Consider the following 22394-nt stretch of genomic DNA (forward strand, 5'->3'; position numbering starts at 1 on the left):
CAGCTTTTCATCTTTCATGATATTGGGGAAGTTTTCTGTCAGCAGTTCTTCAATGATCCTCTCTGTGTTTTCTGTTTTCTCCCCCTCTTCTGGAACTCTGATCACTTGTAAATTTTTGCTTTTAACTGTATCCTACATAATTCTCAGGGTTTATTCATTTTTCTTCATTCTTTTTTCTGATTTTTCCTCAAACAGTGTTGTATCCAAGTGTTTGTCTTCAATTTTGCTGATCCTATCTTCCATGGTCTCAAACCTGCTCCTCAGCCCTTCTATGACACTGTCCATTTCTGAAATCTTGTTGTTTATCTTTTAGATTTCTAATTGTTGTTTTTGTATGATTTCTAGTTGTGAATTTATTTTAGCATTTTGTTCCTGCATTATTTTCTTGAATTTTTCCATTTTTTGGTCTGTATTTTCCATGAATTTGTCTGCATTTTCCATGAATTTGTCTATTTTTTCCTCTTTTTTGTCTGCTTTTTGCTTCAACTCTTGGATAGCTCTGAATATTAGAGATTTGAATTCCCTATCAGGTAGTTCTAGTGTCTTTTCTTCTACTGGAAAGTCATCTGGTGTTTTATTTTGGATGCCTACTGGAACCATCCTGTCTTGTTTTTGTAAATGTTTTGATATTTTCTGCTGTCTTCGGGAAATTCGGTAGTTATTTTCCTCATTTATTGATTGTAGATTTGTTTGTTTCCTTGTGCTTTTTTGTTTTATTTGGTTATGTCAGAGCAGGTGGGCTGTGCATTCTTTGTTGTCTGCTCATCTGTGGGCATGATACTTTTTGCTTCCTTCTACAATGGGCGTGTCAGTCGCTCAGGTATGGTACAGCAGGGCAGCTCTAGCTGAAGGGGATTTGCTGGGATGGGTTGTTTGTGGCACGTACTAGGGCCAACAGGGCAGGCCAGGAATCAGTGCAGGGCAAAGTCCAGTAGGCCGTGCCTGTGCTGCTTGGGAGTGTGATGTTCAGTGCACGGTGCAGGTAGGCAGGAATGAGGGGGGGGATTGTGATGTGTGGAGCTAAGATGCGTATGGGGAAGAGGAGAGAGAGGAGAGAGGAACAGGAGCCAAAAACATACAAACAAACAAAGAGAATGCTAAGGGAGCTTGCCATTAGAGTGGAGAGATGAGAAACTGAGAAATGGAGAAAAACAAAAGGGTAAAAGAAAAAAAAGAATAAATAAAAATAAGAAAAAGAAAAGTCCCCAGGAATCCCACTGGTGCTGCTGTGAGGACTGGGGAAGTTGCTGCCAGGCCGTGAAGTGCAGCCTGGCTAGAAGGGATAGAGGTGTCACACAGTGCCAGGTATTCAGGAGACAGGAAGAGAAGGTAAGTATAGAGAGATGAGAAACTGAGAAATGAAGAAAGACAAAAAGGGAAAATGAGAGAGAAGAAAACAAAACAAAGAAAAAAAAAACAAGAAAAAAGAAATGCCCTAAGGGATCCCTCTGTGCATCTGCACAGAGTAAGGGAGGTAGCTCCCAAGTCATGCAGTACTGCCTGGCTAGAAGGGGCTCCCAAGCTGAGAAAAGAAAAAGAAAACAAACAAATCAAAACATAACAAATCAGAACAAACAAACAAACAAACAAAAAAGCCCTGGGGATCCCACCAGCATGGCAGCATGGGCTGAGAAGCAGTTTCACAATCAAGTGGTATTTCACAGACTTTCAGGAAGAAGCAAAGATGGCACACGGAGCCAGGTATTTGAAAGAAAGGACGAGGAGGTGGTGAGAGGTAAGGAAGAAATCAAAAGAAGTGGAAAAAAAGCAACACCAGCAGCCAACAAATGGCACTCAGGGAGCCGGCCAGTGTGAGTGGGTGGAATCCAAGCAACATCAGCATGAAGCTGGTGCTTCCCGGCCAAGAGACTGTGGCTGCAGGAAGCAGAGGAGGCCAAGTGGGAGTGAAGAAAGGTGGGGGGTGGGAAAGCGTATATGGCCAGTTACCAGTTGTTCTGTCTCCTGCTGGAAGGTCTGTGAAGCTTCTTTCTTGTACCCCCTGTTCTCCGATCTCTGATAGGAGTCCAAGATGGCGGATCTGTGCTGTTTTAGCTGATGGGGACCTCTGCATGTATCTCGCCTCGCTGTCTGTTCTCTGTCAGTTTCTTATTCCGTTTAGTGCTTGATTGAGTTCCTTATCTCTTCACTTGATGCTTAGGGTTTCAGGACTGACGTTTGTCTCTGTTTGACTTAGTTTTTCAGATCTTTGCTGTGGAGAGCCAGCATGGTGCTTCTGTCTATAGTGCCATGTTGCCCGGAAGTCCCCAAACAGAAATTCTTATGGACACCTTTTGTTTTCCTTTCCAGGCTTTGAGGACAATCTTTCATTTAAATAACCTTTAACTCTTGTTTATAACTCTACTCTTTACAAGTGACTTGACTGGATTTAAGATCTGAATTAATTTGCTTAAATTAATGAAAAGAGACTCTATAATTCATGAAAATGACAGAACCAGAGAAACTTAGGAAAATTCTGTTATGTAGTAAGAAGGCCACTTGCTACTGGTGGCATCAAATCTGGGCTCTCTCTCAATCCCCCAACCATCAAGATATACAACCTTGGGGCTCAGCTGCCTCATCTGGAAGAGAGAGAAAATAGTTTTGTGGTTCAGAGCTTGGACTTTGTAATCAGAATGCCTAAGGATTTTTCCTGCTTCTACTTCATATCATTTGACTTTGAGCAAATTACTTAACCATTCTTGGCCTCAGTTTCTTCATCTGTAAAATGGGGATAGTAATTATATCTACCTCATAGGCTGACTGTGAGGACTAAATGAGGCAGTACATATTAAGTTGTTGGCCAGTGATCAGTACTCAGTAAATGTTGGCTCTTGTTGATGTTATTTTCTAATTTTTATTATTATTACTAATATTACCAGCATATATTGAGCATCCATTCATAAAACATTGGCTGTGTGCTGTGGGATGGTTTAGTTGCAAAAATTTTAATATGATATTCCTTCTCTGAGTAAACTTACAAATATCACAGTTTTGCCTGATCCTGGAAGAACAATTACTTAGGGAACCCAAACTGACCACCATATGCCTGGGAGGAGGTTGGTGATAACCTATCTCTCTGGCTCCTATATTTCTAATAATGATGACCTTTCAGGAGATGTAGCTCATCTGTTTGACTGATTTTCTAAGTCTCAAGGAATTGGAGCTTTATTTCCAAAACATGTTAAATTTCTGGTAAAAAAAAAAATTCATGGAAAAACATTAAGGAGAACAGAAGGCAAAGATTTGGGATGACGTGAGTGTTAGTGATTTGACTTAAATTTATTCTACAATTCACATTATTCCACTCACATTGGCTTCAACAAACTCTAGATAAAGCATTGGGATTTTCCCCATGACTTGTCACATAGTGGGGGTTTGGAACTTTTGCGCACAGAGCCTCAGGTTAATCCTATGACAAAGATCCCATGCTTGCAAAGAATAAAACCTTCTCAAGCTAGCTTAAAGGAAAAGGATGAATATGTTGTAGGGATGAGCGTCTGAGAAAGTGTTTGGATAGAAAGTACACAGCCATGTTTTAGGCAGGTGTCTTAGGCTGGGTTCTCTAGAGAAGCAAAACCAGTGAAGCATATATATATATAGAGAGAGAATTTACCACAAGGAAATTGTTCATGTGTTTGTAGAGGCTGGCAAGTCCCCATTCCATGGGTTAGGCATCAGGCTGGGGGCTTCTCCTGACTCATATAGCTGCAGGGGCTGACAAACCCAAGATCAGCAGGTCAGACAGCAGGCCGCTGGCTCACAGACTATGGAGGCTGAGAAATTCCAAGATCTCAAATCCCAAGAACCAAAGGTCAGATGATGACAAGCCAAATGCAGGATCCAGAGTGACAGCCTCGCTGGAACATCCATTTATATACTGGAGGCAGGCCACGCCCCCAAGGAAACTCCCTTTCAACTGATTAGCTGCTCATAGCAGATCTCATCGTGGAGTTGATTACATCATTACTTAACTGCCAAACCTACATCATAACTGTCAAACCAGCCCAGCCAAGTTGACACACAGCCTTAACCATCACAGCAGGACTGGAACCAGAAACTGGAAATCATACAGGAGCTAAGAGAGCCGCTTTTTTGACATCTGGCTAATTTTCTCTCTATCTCTAGACATACTTTCTCTGCTGCACTTATGTAAAAGCCAAATTTGAATCATGGCCTTACATCATTTCCCCCCTTTGAGCACACAACAAAGACTAAATTCAACCCCCATGTTGTAAATACAAATTCCCAGGAAAGGGAACTTGACTGGCCCCGCATAGACCTGGAATGCACCCCTAACCCAATTACCTGTGACCAGGAGGCAGGATCACATGACCCGCTACCCACTCAGCCAGAGCTGGGAGAGCCCTCAGAGAAGAGGCATGGCTGCCAGGAAAATGGATTGGCATGACATGATTGTACCTTCTCCTTATCTCCTGGCCTCAAATCATATGCCTACAAATGACAACTGGATTAAGTACACTACAAGGAAACATGATGAATGTAACTGAAAGCCGGAACTTCAGAAAGAATATTAAATAGAATAATAAAGCTGGCCAGGAAAGGGTGCTTGGGAAGGAGAGAGAAATGTTACCCGTGGGTTATCTGGGTCTGAGAGTGGTGTGAGAAAAGAGGAAAGAAAGCACTAGTGACTAGCTTCAGCCTCAAGATCACCACCACTACCTCTGCCCACCTTTCTAAGGTAAAAGGAAAAGTTGGTTCACAGACTGGTAGTATTTGGGGCTTCAGATCTCCTTGAGTACCACTTAAAGGTCCTTCCTCATGTTGTCTCACCCATCATTGGTTCCCTGGGGTATCTGTGTATCTCTTGCCTCTGTTTCTACTTGAAGCACCAAGCTCCTCAAAGGGTGGCAACTGAAGCTATCACCCCAATACGTGTTCCTTGAGAATGGCTTCACCCAGGAACATGATTGCTGGGTCTTCACTCTCCCTTCGCAGAAATCAGCACCTCTTCTATAACCTAGGGAGTCCCTGGGAGGTGCAAATGGTTAATGTGCTTGGCTGTTAACCGTAAGGTTGGAAATTCAAGTTCACCAAGAGGTGCCTTGGAAGAAAGGCCTGGTGATCTACTTCCAAAAAATCAGCCATTAAAAACACTATGGAGCACAGTTCTACTCTGACACACATGGAGTCAACATGAGTCAGAATCAACTTGACAGCAATTGGTTGGTTCTCTCATCTGAAACTCCATGCAGTCACTCCCTTCCAAACCATGATCTTAAAGACCTTTGTAACCCCTGGGAAGGTGAAGCACGGAGCTGCAGACCAAGCCCAAATGGCTTCTCTCCCTGATTCATGTGAATTTTCAGCCTGAATCGGCCCCAGGGTTAAGCAGTGGGCTGGGCCTGGGCCTGCGCAAAACTGTGAAGCGGATAGTTTTCCTCTTCTGGGCCCTTCTCCCTCCAGGAGAACAAGTAGCCCTCTAGCTCTTTTGATCTTCACTAAAGGAAAGAGTTCTCTCAGGCCTTCACTGCCACCCCTCCACATCCACACCTACTGTGACACTTTCCATACATGTGTAAGCAATCAAGCATAGTATTACAGCAAAAGTTCTCAAAGTGTGCTCCTCAGACTAGCAACCATCAGCAATCCCTGGGATCTTGTTAGAAGTGCAAATTCTTGATCCCCACTCCAGACTTACTGAATAAGAAATTCTGGGGTGGGGCCCAGTAATCCGTGTTTTATTAAGCCCTCTGGGTGATTCTGATGGATGCTAAATTTAGAGAAATAGTGCTTTAGAATGGAGTAATAGTTATCCTAAACTAACCCCAAAACCTACTGCCGTCCAGTCGATTCAGACTCATGGTGACCCCATGTGTGCAGAGTAACTACTCCATAGGGTTTTCAAGGCTGTGACCTTTTGGAAACAGATCGCCAGGCCTGTCTTCTGGGGCATCTCTGGGTGGGTTCAAATCGCCAAACTTTGTGCTAGTAGTCGAGCACTTAACTATTTGAGCCACCCAGAGACTCTAAAATTTTAAATTATTAGCATATATATTACCATTCACCTTTATATTGTGCAATGTCAGTTTGAAATGGGGATTTCAGAGCATTTAACCCATATGCAGAATCACCAAAATAACACAATTAGTATTTCATGGCTTGTACCTGAAGGGAGCCTTAAGCTGGTTGGAAGAGAGAAACACAAACCAGACTCAGTAAGGTTGGAAGAAGGTGGAGGGGATCCTCCAGGCACAGAGCCAGCCTGAGGGAGTGCTCCGGACACGGGAATACTCCCTGGGAGTGTTCAGGTCCCTGCCCTGCTTAGTGGGGCGCCCATGAGTGTGCTGGTTCGGGCCTGACCGCTACCGGGATCCTCTCCCACCAGCTGCCAGACCCACTGCCCAGGCCGGGGAGCGGGGTCTGTGGAAGTCCAACCACGTGTTTCCCCATGGCAGACTGGTGACCCCTAAGGATCTTCAAATGTCTGAGCCAATACATACTCAGTACCTGGATTAGGGGTGGGCAAGAGGCTTGCCCTCGCTGAGATGCAGCTGTCTGCCAAACATGCTTTAGTGCTGTCAGCCTGGGGCACGCCCCCAAACCCTGCCCTTCCCAAACTCACACCCAGGACCTTGCCAGAGGCAGAGGGCATCAGCAGTGAGGGCTGGGGCAGGAAGGGGGAGGTTAGGTCGGGCTCAGGGTGCCAGGAGGGAGGGGAGCAGGCTCCTGAAAACCCATCCCAAGTGAGGCAGTGGGAGGCAGGCCCATCAGGGAGCCCCATTGTCTTGTCAGGCCTCATTTACAAAACACAAATTTAAGAATAAAATCATTAACAATTTGAAGACAGCAACCCCATAGCATTAAACTCCAAGATCGCAGAGCATTAAACCCCAAAGCATAGGGCCCTTCTGAGCCTGGGGTCCTGTGGGACTGCACTGATGACATGCCCATGAAGGTGGCCCTGCCAGCTAGTCTTAAAATGAGTAGGGTGAAGACTGACCTGCTCAATGGCTCCCTTAGCCAGGCCCCATACTGTAACCTGACCCTACAAATGCCAGTAAATTTCCATCAATCCTTAAACTAGCCCAAGCCAGATTTGGCGTACCCTGCATGCACGGAAGGGCCAGCTGTGACTGCTAATTGACCTCAACAGAGGACGCAACAATAGGAGGAACCAATCAGAAGGAAAATCATCACCCAGACTCTATTCCAAAGTGAGAGGTCTGACAAGAACTACGTCATCTCCTATTTCCTGGCAGCCTTCTAGAATTTTCCCTCCCCAGTATGCCTGCGTGGCTGCCATCTTGCTGCACAAAGCACATATAAGCCCTGTTTCCCCGTAGCTCAGGGAGCTGGATCTGAGGAACTTCCTCCCGGCTCCTTGCTCTGCACATTGCAGTAAAGTTACTTTCTCTTTCTCAAAGACCAGTGTCCAGATAATTGGCAAGTCTGAGCGTGCCCGACAAGGACTCACCTTCTAGGGTTCAGTAACAATACTACCTTAGGAACGGAGGGTGTTTCCTCAGTGAGTCTGACAAGAACCTTCAGAATCTGATCCCTGATAACTTCTCCAATTTCTCTGCTCCCAACCCCTACCCCATCCACAATCACAGGTTCTTGCTAAACTGAACTGCTAGTAGTTGCTTTAGAGCACAAGGCATTTTCTCAATTGCCCTTTGCTGCTGCCGCCTGGAATACTATCTACTTCTCACCACCACCTCCTGTACCTCCCCCTCCCACTTCTTTTCCCTCACTAATTCTATCTTTCAGGTGAATACTGTAGGCAGCATTCCCTCATCCTCCAAGATGTGCCAGGCATCCTATGTGGTCACACACCATACTGCATTCATCTCAATTGTGAGACCTATCTACATGCTGGTCCACAATAGCAATAAACTCCAAGAAGGGAGAAATTTCATTTTGTTTACCGCTCTGTCTCCAGGCTTGGCAGAATATTGGCAAGAGTAGGAAACAATAAATAATACTAATTAAACGGATGACCAATACAAGCTGTAAGACTCACAATGTGCTTTCACTGAAGAAGTCGCCTGCCAAAGTATATTATGACTAAATGCTGTCATCTTTTATTCTGAGTCATGCACAGTACCACTTCATTTTTTGAGATTATTTTTATATCTGTCAGGTAGTTTTAAGTGGTTGAGTTTACAGTACTGCATTCATATGAGTGTTTTGCTATCATCACTGTCTCTCCCTTCAGCTGAATTTATATCATAAAATTTTTTAAAATCCTCTTTTCCATCCTTCATTTTCCTCAAAGGTACTTATGATAACTTCAAATGATGGCGACCTAGAATCATGATCCTGAAATGGCTTGAGATCATCAGCACAGGATTTTTCAAGCAGGGCTGAGCACAGGTTGGGGTTCTATAGGCAGGTCAGCAGGTTTCAAAGCTTTAGACTTAGAAACCTTTTAATATAAAAATAAATAACACAAACGTCAGTTACATCTGCTCCTGCTGGGTACTCAGACATAAAAGCCTGTTATTTTCTGAGAACTCTAAAGCCACAACTTGGAATTCGCCTGAATCTTTTGTCATTGGCTCCTAAAGATGGATAAAAATTAGGTGACAGCACAGCACGAGGAGGAGAGCACATTCAGGTGCCTTTGCTGCATATTCCCTTCAGGTCTGGGAGCAAGGAAGGCTCTGCTTTGTCACAGTGTTTGAGGTCAGGATCCAGAGCCCCAGCAAGAGCTAAAACCTGCAGCAGCCCTCTGAGCTTTCCACCCCGCAGCATTCACATGGACTTGGCTTTGAGGCTAACAATGGAAAGCTAGGGTTCAATTTTTCAAACTGTGCCTGGTATAAATTCACTTGGTGTCTGAAGGCTATTTTGAAAGTATATTTAGGCTTCTGGTGTTCTTGTGAAATTATTGTTTAAAAAATTTTTCGTTTGCTTGGTGGGTATAACTTCTGAAATCATTCAATTTTCTTCTATTTTTAAGTAACACCATGATTTTTCCCCAACAGCAATGTGTGTGTTCTAAAGTACACACAGTTTAGAAGGGAAAGGAAGCCAATATAGTGTGGTTGCCTAGAGGAAGAAGACATATTTGTTTGACGTGACCCACATAAGCATAACCAGAATGAAACAGAAACATTTTGTAACTTCTATAGCTATTTATTACACCCTTTCTCTAGCATTTGTTTAATTTTTCATATATGTCAATATCTCTTCCTACCTATGACATTAACTATGGGCATGTTTCTTCTACAACATCAGAGCAAAGTAGTTAAGAGCACAGTCTCTGGAGCCAGACTGCCTGGATTTGAATCTGGACTCCATCTTGCTCGCTAGCTGTGACACCTGGGGCAAGTCACTTAACCTCTCTGAGCCTCAATTTCCTCATCTATAATAAAAAAGAGATAATAGTAGTACCCACCTCACAGAGTTTCTGTGTGGGGTTATTACATGAGTTAATATGTATATAAAGTACTTAGAGCAATACCTGACAGATATTTAGCACTATAGAAGTGTTAGATCTATCACTGAAGTGCTAATGTTTGATCAAGATTCTATAATTTAATATATGTATAATGTACATAAGGGACACACACACACACACATAGTTGTGATGCTAGTCCCAAAGATGGTGGCCAACAATTCCATCTTTCACTATACATGCATGTTGTTCCTCACATCAAGAGGTGTGGCCTTTTTTCCCTTACAGGCTGGTCCAGTGACTTGCTTTGACATAAAATGTGGTGGAAGTAATATTGTGTCAGTTCTGAGCCTAAGACTTAAGAGACCTGACAACTCCACTTCTGCTCTCCTAGAACCCAGCCACCATGTTGTAAGGAGTCCAGGCTATCTTGCTAGAGAGAAAGAGACCATGTGGAGAGGTCCTGGAGGATGAGACACCACATGGAGAGAGAGGGCATGTGAAAAAGAACAAAGACACTTCAGCCCATCTGTCACTGGAATGTCACCACATGAGTGACCCTAACTGACAACATGCAGAAGAATGGTTGTTTTAAGCCTTTAAATTTGGGGTGGCTAATTATGCAGCAGAAGACAACTAATTTCGTTATATAGATAGATATAGATTAGTGTTTCTTAAACGGGGGTGATTTTGCCCCTCACATTTTTGGTTGTCACAACTGAGGTGGGGGTTGCTACTGGCATCTAGTGAGTAGAGGCCAGGAATGCTGTTAAACATCCTAAAATGCACAGGACAGCCCTCAAAACAAAAAATTATCCAGCCCCAAATGCTAATAGTGCCAAGCATGAGAAACCCTGAGATACAGATAGATGGATAGATGATAGATAGAAAGATAGACAGACAGACAGACAGATAGATAGATGATAGATAGATTGATAGATGGTAGTTGATAGATATGTATGAGGGCTATTGAAGTTGATATACAAGCTGGCCTCCTAAGATTCAGTTTTTAAAATTTTAAAAATAAATTTAAAAAACCAATGAAAGTTCCCATGGCTTCTTGCAGCGGGGCAAGAGGGTCCTGGTTAAGGTGGTATGTGTGATTAGGAATTACTGCCCCTCATGGAGTCACATGGAGCATCTGGCTATCACCACCCTGCTTGTTCAGTCTCTAGCTCTAAACTGCAGAGCCACACACTGGCCGGATGCTGCTCTGACACCATCCTTAACTCTTATTAGTCCTGATTACAACCCCACAGGGTTTCCAAGAAGCGGCTGGTGGATTATAACTGCCAACCTTTTGGTTAGCAGCCAAATGCTTAACCAATGTGCCGCCAGGGCTCCTCAACCTGAGTAGTGTCCTATAAAAGAGAAGAGAAAGAGGGAAGATGGTCATATGATGAGGGAGTTAGGCTGCAGCTGCAAGCCAAAGAATACCTCGGGCTACCAGAAGCCAGGAGAGACAAAAAAGGATCTTTCTCTAGAGACTACAGAGTGTGGTCTTGTCGACACCCTGAATTTAGACTCCTAGCCTCCAAAACTCTGAGGTAATAAATTTCTGTTCTTACAGGCCATTGAATTTGTGTACTTTGTTACGGCATCCCTAGGAAATTAATACAGCTTTTTGACAGAGGCACAATGCTAGAATACTCTGAATTTGGTGTGTCAAGGATTGAGGAACATGTAGATTAGACTCTTGACCACATCCAGGCCTGGATAATGAATAAAAAACCAAAAAACCAAACCCATTGCCATTGAGTCAATTCTAACTCATAGTGACCCTAAAGGGCAGAGTAGAACTGCTCCATAGGGTTTCCAAGGAGCAGGTGGTGGATTTGAACAGCTGACCTTTTGGTTAGCAGCCAAGCTCTTAACCACTGCACCACCAGGGCTCCAATAGTGATACAGTGATTAAGTGTCTGCTTATGAATTAAGACTAGAGACCTGCTGACCAAGAATAGAAGAGAAGGAGCTCCTCATACAAAATTTTCTAGAATCTCCCAGAATTCTGCCTGAGGTAGGTAATTAGGAGTAGAAGTTGGCTTTGCTGAGTTAAAGGTCATGATACCTTTCTCCTAGGCTTGCCTTTCACTGGTTTAATTAAAAGAAACCCCTCAAAAACCTTCCACAAGGGGATCTATCTTGACATGCGTGGTGAGCAGCTGTGTGTTTCTTTCATTAGAGAATAAAAAATATCTAATCTCTGATAGCTTTTCTTAAATCCAAGTAAAAACAACACTTCAGAAAGAAGGTCACATTTTTCCTGAGCTTTATACGCTCACTGGCACATCACTGCACACGCACACACGCACATCCTTCAGGACAAAATCATTCCTGTTTGATGGGACCTTAGACTTACTTAGGGCATTTCCTAGATTCATGTTATAACTACTAGTCATTTGGGCAAATAATAAAGATTGTTGGAATCTTCAATGTACTTTTCTCTCTTTATTTATGCTACTCCTTCAGACCTAGGAGGTCCTTGTCGCTTGGATGTGTCAGATGCTGGGTGACCTCATAAGATTTAAGGCAATCTTCACCACCATCATCATATCACACAACTGACCCTTTCAAAATAGCTCTTTATCAAGAAAATGCTTCCAACCACTGAAGCTGGACGTGTTGTTTACATTATTTTCCAGAACCAACCTACAGCCCCACCCTAGCCATGCCACATTTTACAGGCAGCATATGGCAGGTTGGAATTTAAAGATTGTCTCTCGACTGGGTCTGCCCTAGAATCAGGGATCTTCTTCATCACTGATCAGATCCCAAGATAAGCTGTAGAGGTTGTTCAATCGAAGCAACGGGGTGGACTCTCACGCTAGGCTTTATTTGGGGGTGGGGGGGCTCTTGCTGAAGAGTTTCACTGTTAAGGAAAACATTTTGCTCCTAAGGTTTTCAAACTCATATTTTCTAAGAAATGAAACCTTGGCCATGTTTAGCCAAACAATTTAACTGATGTGTATTAGAACATTTTTCCTGAAATACTTAAGTAATTAGCTAGTATTCTAAAAACAGTTCTTTTGTCATTATTTCAGAGACGAACTGACTGCTAATTTCTCTCTGACTTTTGGCCATTGAACCATTTGTTCAAGGTTGTCAGCTGCATGAATGAGAAAAACGTTTCATTTGTAGAGGTCAAAGTTAAAACACAATTCAGGCTCAGGTTTACTCTGCTCCAGTGTAGAATTATCTGCTCTTTCTGGTGGCCAAGTGATTAAGAGCTACGGCTACTAACAAAAAGGTAGGCACCTCGAATCCACCAGCAGCTCCTTGGAAACTCTATGGGGCAGTTCTACTCTGGCCTATAGGGTCGCTATGAGTCAGAATCGACTTGATGGCAACAGGGTTTACTTTTCCTAATTTCTTCCAGAAAAAGGGGGAAAAGTAATATTCAGGAATAATATTTAATCTTAGTCACATTCAGAAGATGTGTGAGTTAAGAATTTATCCAGTATTGCTGACACCCAGCAAATAATCAGCCAAAGCAAAGTCTAGCACATAGTAGGTGCTTAAAAACTACTTGATATTGAAACAACTTACTCAGCAATGCCAAATTTGGTGGCAGACATGGCATCAGGACACCCAGTCCCAGAGTACCGTCTGCTGCTTAGGCACTCTGTTCTCACACATTGGTTTATTTTTACATGCACGCGTTTTTTCAAAAAGTGTTTTCATCTATAATTTTATTATCCAGCCAACTGTGCATAATGTTTAATGACATCCTAATTTTTAAAAAAAAGCACCTTTAGAAGAACCACGGGGAAGTAACAACTGCTGCTTTTCTCCCCAGCACCTGATACAAGGTTTCTTGGCAGGGGCAAAATGGATGACAGCTCTTGCTCACTTCCAGTGCCCGCAGAATGGGTTTCCTGAGACAAATATACTGTGCCGTAGTCTGATCCTCAAAACAATGGCTGAGTTGACATTAAGTGTGACTGAAACAAGGCATCACCATGGGTGATATGAACTGTCAGACCCTAAAACCATCTATACCTCTAATGTGCTGCTCATGGCCTGAAGACTCCCTATCAGGAGCTTTGCCTTTGTGTTTAGCCTCTCCACTAGAACCAGATTAAATTTGCCTTGAGATGGAAGAACCCAGGGTCAGTAATACCCTACTGTGAAATGTTTCTTCTAATCAATAATCTCTAGTAGCAACACAGAGCAGGAGCAATTTAAGAGGCATGGATGTCTTTGATTAGGGAGAGACTCTTGAAGAAAGGTCCAGGGTAGGGGGAGTGAGAAGTGTGGAGGCCTTGGGGCTGTTTTTAACCTGTTATCAATAAAATTTTAAAGGTTTAATGTTAGAAAATACAAGCTTTGGAGGAGGTAATTCCTAGCTCTGCCTCTTACTAGCTGTGTGAATATATGCAAGTAATTTAATGTTTCTGACCTGTTTCCTCATTGTAAAATGGAGATGCACAGTAATTTTGCTGGGCTGGAAAGAAAGGTTTTTGGCAAAGGGAGATTTGGATCCAGCAAGAAAACATGTGTTGGACACTTCTCTGTATTCTCACAGGACCTCTGAGGAGAGTTTTGGAGTCCTGCTTGGTAATAAGGGATAAAAAGGGGGCAAAAACCTCCGACTCTGAATCCAGTTATGGAGGCCTCCTAGGTACCAAATGACACAAAAGCTCTCCTTCTTTGTCATTAAAAATATGCTTCTCCCACTGCGATGAGATTCAGTATGTGCAGTTGTTATTGCTAGATGCCGTCGAGTCGATTCTGACTCAAAGTGGCCCTATGTGCAACAGATTGAAACTCTGCCCAGTCCTGCACCACCCTTACAATAGTAGGTATGTCTGAGCCCATTGTTAGAGCCACTGTGTCAATCCATCTTAAGTGGAAAAAAAAAGCCAATTCCAAATGGTTACATACAGTACAATTCCATTTATAAAACATTTTGAAACTACAAAATTTTAGGTATGGAGAACAAATTAGTGGTTGCCAGGAGTCAGGGATTAGAGAGGGGAGGTAAGATGGTATACGTGGCTCTAAAAGGACAACAGGAGGGATCCTTGTGGTGATGGAAATGTTCTGTATCTGGACTGTATCAATGTCAGTATCTTGGTTGTGGTATTATACTATCCTTTTATAAGATGTTACCATTGAGGGAAAACTGGTAAAGGGTACACAGGATCTCTCTGTAGTATTTCTTATAATGTAAATCTACAATTATCTCAACATAAAAAGTTTAAATAAAAAAGAGGTGCAAGATGGTGACCCCATTGCACATGTAAATGGAATGAATTGTAGGAACATTTCTCCAAGGCAAAGTGACATACAGGCAGTCCCTGTGTTATGAACGTCTGACTTACATACAACCCATAGTTACAAAGCCCCACCAAGCCTATTATATTAAAAATTCGAGGTTACATACAATTGTTCATAATAACAAACAGGAGGATCAAAACATTATTATTATTATTACTGTATTATTATGTTAAAGATGTTTTAGTGTATCTGGAAGTATTTCATTAACTTTTTTATGTATAAAAAGGTACACTACATACTATATACTAAGACAAACATTTGATTAATTGTTGTTAGATATGAACAGTACCTAACTCTTCTGACTTACATACAAATTAGATTTAATTACAGACTTAGGAATGGAACTCGTTCATAATCCAGGGACTGCCTGTAGTGTGAAAAGTGCTTTGAGGAGGGAACAACATTGACAAAATATAGGAAGGTTGCTCACATGAAGTCAACCTGCATCAAGACAGGTGTTTGGTGGTCTGATAGAGTTAGGAGAAAGCCTGGGTTCGGTTTTGGAACTTGCAGGCTCACCAGGGTACCTTTGCTTCCAGTCTTACGTGGTTCACTAGAGTCAGGGCCTGTTCCAGTCTACCCAGCATCAAAGGGACCGGTGGTGGGTGGGGTGAGTGTGCACTCTATGGATGTTAAGCATCCCCATACCTCTCTTGTGGAACCCATCAAACAAGCTACCAATCTTAATGGGTGTCCCATATAGATGAAACTTGGAGAAAATCTGCCTGAGAGAATGCATTCCAGAGGAAGATGTGACCAAATTAAAGGTTGGAGGGCCACATCACACTCCCACTTAGTGGCAATGCTTCCAGGGACTTCAAACATAAACCTATGTGGGTTACTCACTTTGGACTTACACAACATTAACCGTAGGGACAGTCTTCCTGGTTCTTGCCTGCTCGTAAGGAGAGCAGTTTCAAAACCTCATAGATTTACAGACACGACTTTCTACAACATTTGCTTCTAAACTGAAGCAAACCAAAAATTGTCAACCTTTCCAGCCTTCAAATTCTCCAACTTTAGCACTCAAGGGAGACAGTTGGCTGTGGGAAGAGACAATCTTTTTTTTTGCAGGGCGGGGGGGGTGCCAAATGACAATAGAGCTTTCCCACGTGAGAAACCATGGTTGGAACATGGATTTGGGCTCAGTACAGTCCTCTGCTGATGTGGAGCTGCAGAAACAGAAGCCAGAATTCCTGACATAGCAAGTACGTTTGCTCCCAAACCATCAGCGAGTACTCTTCAACTTTATGAGGGAGTTATCATAGACATCACTGAAAAAGGAGAAATCTACAGATATCTCACTTACTTTGGACATGTTATCAGGAGGGACGAATCCCTAGAGAAGGACATCAAGCTTGGTAAAGTAGAGGATCAGTGGAAAAGAGGATAGATACAGTAGCTGTAACAATGGGCTCAAACATACCTACTATTGTGAGGATGGCACAGGACCTTCTTTTATACATAGGGTCACTATGAGCCAGAACCAACTCCACAGCACCTAACAACAGACATTTTGCTGGGCTGGAAAGAAAGGTTTTTGGCAAAGGGAGATTTGGATCCAGCAAGAAAAAATGTGTTGGACACTTCTTTGTATTCTCACAGGACCTCTGAGGAGGGTTTTGGAGTCCTGCTTGGTAATAAGGGATAAAAAAGGGGCAAAAACTTTCCCCGACTCTGAATCCAGTTATGGAGGCCTCCTAGGTGTCAAATGACACAAAAGCTCTCCTTCTTTGTCTTTAAAAATAAACTTCTTCCACTACAATGAGATTCAGTATGTGTAGTTGTTGTTGCTAGGTTTTGTAGAGTTGATTTCAACTCATAGTGACCCTATGCACAACAGATTGAAAGTGCCCAGTCCTGCACGATCCTCACAATAGTAGGTATGTTTGAGCCCATTGTTATAGCCACTGTGTCAGTCCATCTTGTTGAAGGTCTTCCTCTTTTTCAATGACCTCTACCAAGCATGATGTCCTTCTCCAGGGACAGGTCCCTACTGATGATATGTCCAAAATAAGTGAGACGAAGTCTCACCATCCTATCTTCTAAGAAGTATTCTGGCTGCACTTCTTCTAGGATAGGTTTGTTCATTCTTGCAGCAGTTTATGGTATATTAAGTATTCTTTGCCAACATCGTAATTCAAAGGCATCAGTTCTTCTTTGGTCTTCCTTATTCATCTTCCAGCTTTCACATGCATATGAGGCAACTGAAAATACCATGGCTTGAGTCAGGCACACCTGAGTCCTCAAAGTGACACTTTGCTTTTTAACGCTTTAAAGAGGTCTTTTGCAGCAAATTTGCCCAGTGCAATACATTGTTTGATTTCTTGACTGCTGGGCATTGATTGTCAATCCAAGTAAAATGAAATGCTTGACAACTTCAATATTTTCTCCATTGATCATGATGTTGTTTATTGGTCCAGTTGTGACAATTTTTGTTTTCTTTATGTTGAGGTATGATCCATATTGAAGACTGTAGTCTTTGACCTTCATTAGTAAGTGCTTTAAGACTTCTTCACTTTCAGCAAGCAAGGTTGTGTTGTCTGCATATCACAGGTTTTAAACCACATGTTCTTGTTATGTTCTAATTACTGCTCTTGGTCTATGTACAGGTTCCGCATGTGCATGATTAAGTGTTCTGAATTCCCATTCTTCACATTGTGCAGTTAGTAACTTCCTTTTAGAGACTGTGGTAGTAGTGGTGATGCCACTGATAATAACTATGTAAAACCAGATGAAATAGTTGCCCTGGAGTCAACTCCAACTCATGGAGACCCCATGTGTATCACACTAGAACTGTATTCCATAGGGTTTTCAATGGCTGATTTTTCAGAAGTAGATCACTAGGCCTTTCTTCCAAGTTGCCGCTGGCTGAACTCTAACCTCTGGTTAACAGGTGAGCACATTAAGTGTTTGCACCTCGCAGCATCTCCAATAACTATGTATGGCAGTATTTTCTAAAGACAGTGTCTTAGTCATCTAGTGCTGCTATAACAAAAATATCACAAGTGGATGGCTTTAACAAAGAGAAATGTATTTCTTCGCAGTAAAGTAAGCTGTAAGTCCAAATTCAGGGTGTCAGCTCCAGAGGAAGTCTTTCTCTCTCTGTTGGCCTTCGCATCAATCTTCCCCTGGACTAGGAGCTTCTCCACGAAGGGACCCCCAGTCCAAAGCACATGCTCTGCTCCCGGTACTGCTTTCCTTGTGGTGTGAGTTCCCCCTGTTTCTCTGTTTACCTCTCTCTTTTATACCTCAAGAGATTGCCTCAAGACCCAATCCAATACTACAGATCGAGTCCTGCCTCACTAACACAACTGCCGCCCATCCTCCCTGATTAACATCATAAAGGCAGGATTTACAACATATAGGAAAATCACACAATACTGGGAATCAAGGCCCAGCCAAATTGATACACATTTTTTTGGGGGACATAATTCAATCCATGACAGACAGTTTGAATAAAAAGTGTCCAGTGTCAAATAAGTTTGTGAAATGCTGCATAATTTACCTTTCTTTTAGCTGACTTAAGTCTGGAAGAGGAAGATCATTAAGAATCCTGTGTAAACTTACTTCACTTAGTTTCTCCAGAACTTAACTGATCACACAACACTGTCAAGATATAATTTTTAAAAAGTTAAAAATCAAGACAATCATGCAAATATAGTGAGCATATGTCAAAAATTTAACACAAAGATTTGTGCAGCTACATAGTTGCTGAAAGAAAACTGAAACAAACAAAAAACTAATTGCTTTTGAGTCGATTCCAACTCATGGCAACTCCATGCGTTACAGAGTAGAACTGCTCCATAGGGTTTTCTTGTCTGTAGTCTTCATGGAAGGAGGTTGCCAGACCTTTCGTCCAAGGTGCCACTGGGTGGTTTTGAACCACCAACCTTTAGGTTAGTAATGGGGCACACACCGTTTGTGCCACCCAGAGACCTAAATATGATTGCTAAATTGTTGAAATAGGAAACAGGCAAAAGTCCTACAAGGCAATAATACTTAGTGTTGGGATTATCTTTTCTATTGAGCAGAAATTATTTGCGTTTTTACTAGGTAAAAGTAATTGGCAACTTCTATAAGTTAGCATTTAACTTTACAGAATCTTTGCCTTAATCAATAGCAAAATTGTTAGGTTGTTGTTAGGCGCCATCGAGTCAGTTCCAACTCATAGCGATCTTATGTACAAGAGAACGAAACATTGCCCAGTCCTGCGCCATGCTCAGAATCGTTATGCTTGAGCCCATTGTTGCAGCCACTGTGTCAATCCATCTCGTTGAGGATCTTCCTCTTCTTCGATGACCCTCCACTTTACCAAGCATGATGTCCTTCTCCAGGGACTGGTCCCTCCTGACAACATGTCCAAAGTATGTGCGATGTAGTCTTGCCATCCTTGCTTCTAAGGAGCATTCTGGCTGTACTTCTTCCAAGACAGATTTGTTCTTTCTTCTGGCACTACATAGTATATTCAATATTCTTTGCCAACACCATAATTCAAAGTCACCAATTCTTTTTCAGTCTTCCTTATTCATTGTCCAGCTTTCGCATGCATATTAGGTGACTGAAAATATCATGGCTTGGGTGAGGCTCACCACAGTTCTCAAAGTGACATTTTTGCTTTTTAACACTTTAAAGAAGTCTTTTGCAGCAGATTTGCCCAATGCAATGCGTCATTTGATTTCTTGATTGCTGCTTCCATGGGAGCTGATTGTGAATCCAAGTAAAATTAAATCCTTGACAATTTCAATATTTTCTCTGTTTATCATGATGTTGCTTACTGGTCCAGTTGTGAGGATTTTTGTTTTGTTTATGTTAAGGCACAATCCATACTGACAACTGTAGTTTTTGATCTTCATCAGTAAGTGAGTCAAGTCCTCTTCCCTTTCGGCAAGCAAGGTTGTGTGAGCTGCATATCGCAGACTGTTAATGAGTCTTACTCCAATCCTGATGCCACATTCTTCTTCATATAGTCCAACTTATTTGATTATTTGCTCAGCATACAGACTGAATAAATATGGTGAAAGGATATAACCCTGACGCACACTTTTCCTGATTTTAAACTATGCAGTATCCCTTGTTCTGTTCAAACAACTGCCTCTATGTTTAGGTTCCTCATGAGCACAATTAATTCTACTGGAATTCCCAGTCTTCATAATGTTATCCATAATTTTTCATGATCCACACAGTGGAATCCCTTTGCATAGTCTATAAAACACAGGTAAACATCTTTCTGGTATTCTCTCCTTTAGGTCAAGATCCATCTGACATCAGCAATGATATCGTTGGTTCCACGACCTCTTCTGAATCCAGCTTGAAATTCTGGCAGATCCCTGTTGAAGCATTGGTGCAACCGCTTTTGAATGATCTTGTGTGATATTAATGATATTGTTTGATAATTTCCACATTCAGTTGGATCATCTTTCTTGAGAATAGGCATAAATATGGATCTCTTCCAGTAGGTTGGCCAGGTAGCTGTCTTCCAAATTTCTTGGTGTAGATGCATGAGCACTTCGAGTGCTGCATTCGTTTCTTGAAACATCTCAATTGGTATTCCGTCAATTCCTGGAGCCTTGTTTTTTGCCAGTGCCTTTAGTGCAGCTTCGACTTCTTCCTTCAGTACCATCGGTTCTTGATCATACGCTACCTCCTGAAATGGTGGAACATCAACTAATTCTTTTTGGTACACTGACTGTATGTATTCCTCCCATCTTCTTTTGATGCTTCCTGCATTGTTTAATAATTTCCCCCATAGAATTCTTCAATATTGCAACTTGAGGCTTGAATTTTCTCTTCAGTTCTTTTAGCTTGAGAAATGCCGAGCGTGTTCTTCCCTTTTGGTTTTCTAACTCTAGGTCTTTGCACCTTTCATTATAATACTTTGTCTTCTCCAGCCACACTTTGAAATCTTCTATTCAGTTCTTTTACTTCCTCATTTCCTCCGTTCGCTTTAGCTACTCTACATTTAAAAGTAAGTTTGAGAGCCTCTTCTGACATCCATTTTGATCTTTTCTTTCCTCTCTTTTTAACGACCTCTTGCTTTCTTTATGTATGATGTCCTTGATGTCATTCCACAACTAGTCTAGTCTTCAGTCATCAGTGTTCAACGTGTCAAATTTATTCTAGAGATGGTCTCTAAATTCAGATGGGATGTACTCAAAGTAGTATTTTGGCTCTCATGGACTTGTTCTTATTTTCTTCAGCTTCAACTTGAACTTGCATATGAGCAACTGATGGTCTCTTCTGCAGTTACCTCTGGTCTTATTCTGACTGATGATATTGATCTTCTCCATCATCTCTTTCCACAAATGTAGTCGATTTGATTCCTGTGTATTCCATCTGGCGAGGTCCACGTATATAGTCACCATTTATGTTGTTGAAAAAAGGTATTTGCAATGAAGAAGTCATTGGTCTTGCAAAATTCTATCATGTGATCTCCAACATCATTTCTATCACCAAGGCAGTATTTTCCAACTACTGATCCTTCTTCTTCCTTGTTTCCAACTTTCCTACTCCAATGAGCAGTAATTATCAATGCATCTTGATTGCATGTTTGATGAATTTCAGACTGCAGAAGTTGGTAGAAATCTTCAGTTTCTTCATCTTTGGCCTTAGTGGTTGGTGCATAAATTTGAATAATAGTCATATTAACTGGTCTTCCTTGTAGGTGTATGGATATTACTTTATCACTGACAGCATGTCCTTCAGGATAGATCTTGAGTTTTTTTTTACAATGAATGTGAAGCCATTCCTCTTCAATTTGCCATTCCTGGCATAGAAGACCATATGATTGTCTGATTCAAAATGGCCAATACCAGTTCATGTCCTAATTCCTAGGATATTGATCTTTATGCATTCCATTTCAATTTGATGACTTCCAATTTTCCCAGATTCATACTTCATACATTTTGCATTCCGGTTATTAATGGATGTTTGCAGTTGTTATTTCTCATTTTGAGCCATGCTATGTCAGTAAATGAAGGTCCTGAAAACTTGACTCCATCCACGTTATTAAGGTTGACAATACTTTGAGGACGCTGCTCTTCCCCAGTCATCTTTTGAGTGCCTTTCAATCTTCCAGCACTGTAACAGACATTGTTCTGCTGCTATTCATAAGGTTTTCATGGCCAATTTTTCATAAGTAGACCACCAAGTCTTTCTTCCTAGTCCATCTTAGTCTAGAATCTCAGCTGAAACCTGTCTTCCAAGGGTGAACTTGCTGGTATTTGAAATACCAGTGGCAAAGCTTCCAGTATCATAGCAACACACAAGCCCCCACAGTATAACAAACTGACAGAGGCTTGGTGACAACAGTAAATAGTAAATCAAATAATAGTATGCTTTTCTAGAGCAATGGTTCTCAAAGTGTGGTCCCTAGATCAGCAGCATCAATGTTACCTGGCATCACATTAGAAATGCAAATTATCGAGCCTCACTCCAGACCTAGTCTCACTCCAGACCTAGTGAATCAGAAACTGTGGGACGGGGACTAGAAATCTGTGTTTTAACAAGGAACCCTGGTGGCGCAGTGGTTAAGAGCTTGGCTGCTAGACAAAAGGTCGGCTTTCTGAATCCACCAGCTGCTCCTTGGAAACCTTATGGGGCAGTTCTATTCTGTCCTCTAGGGTCACTACGAGTCAAAATCAACTCTATGGCAATGGGTAATGGACAAGGGATTTAGATGCCCCTCAAGTGTGAGAATCACTGTCCTATAGAATTTAAACCTCAGGCAGGCCACTTTGCCAGTATGACT

Source organism: Trichechus manatus, unplaced genomic scaffold (genome assembly GCF_000243295.1).
Source record: "Trichechus manatus latirostris isolate Lorelei unplaced genomic scaffold, TriManLat1.0 scaffold00046, whole genome shotgun sequence".
Lineage (NCBI taxonomy): Eukaryota > Metazoa > Chordata > Mammalia > Sirenia > Trichechidae > Trichechus > Trichechus manatus.